The sequence below is a fragment of the Carlito syrichta genome, unplaced genomic scaffold, assembly GCF_000164805.1.
Source record: "Carlito syrichta isolate Samal-C Ts95f unplaced genomic scaffold, Tarsius_syrichta-2.0.1 Scaffold130491, whole genome shotgun sequence".
NCBI lineage: Eukaryota > Metazoa > Chordata > Mammalia > Primates > Tarsiidae > Carlito > Carlito syrichta.
The window spans coordinates 13,575-14,498 of NW_007074587.1; positions in this window are offsets into that span (position 1 = coordinate 13,575).

A 924-nucleotide genomic window follows, 5' to 3' on the forward strand; every position below is an offset into this window, starting at 1 on the left:
CTGGGAGTGGCCACTGCACTTCAGTCTGGGCGACAGAGTGAGACTCCAACTCAAAAAAAAAAAAAAAATGTACCATCTTAACCTTTTTTTATTTTGAGTCAGTGTCTCACTCTGTCACCCAGGCTGGAGTGCAGTGGTACAATTACAGCTCACTGAAGCCTCACACTCCTGGGCTCAGGCACTCCTTCTAGCTGGGACTGCAGGCATGTGCCACCATACCCGGCCAATTTTTTGGTTTTTCTTTTATAGAGATGAGGTCTCCCTATGTTGCCCAGGCTGGTCTGAACTCCTGGACTCAAGTAATCCTCCCACCTCAGCCTCCAATGTGCTGGGATTACAGGGGTTGAGTTACCCACTGCACCCAGCCAACGATTTAATTTTGTATAACGGTTTGTATTTATAATGCCTGGCTCTGTTACGTTCCTGAACATGTAACAGTCAGGCCTCAGGCGCCCTCACAAGCTGGCTCAGCCCCATGACTGACCCACAGCGCCTGGCAGGGACTGACAAGCCACAGGTACTGGCAGCCCCTGCACTCTCTGCACCCCACGCCATCTGAATGAGTTCCCTGCTCTTCAGAGCCTCATTTGAATTGAAAAAAAAGAAAGAAAAAATCCTGCACACATGTGCTATTAATAAATGACTAAACTGTGAGTCTATTCCTTGAAAGTCTTGTCAGATCAAACATCTTGGACAAACAGCAGCCAGCCCAGCATGGTGGCTCACGCTTGGAATCCCAAATACTTTGGGAAGCCAAGGCAGGAGGATGACTTGAGCCCAGGAGTTCGAGACCAGCCTGGACAATGTAGTAAAACCTTATCTCTACAAAAACTTTTTTTTTTGGGAGTTGGAGTCTCATTCTGCCGCCCAGACTACAGTGCAGTGGCCGCTCCCAGCCACCGCAGCCTCGACCTGCTGGGCTCC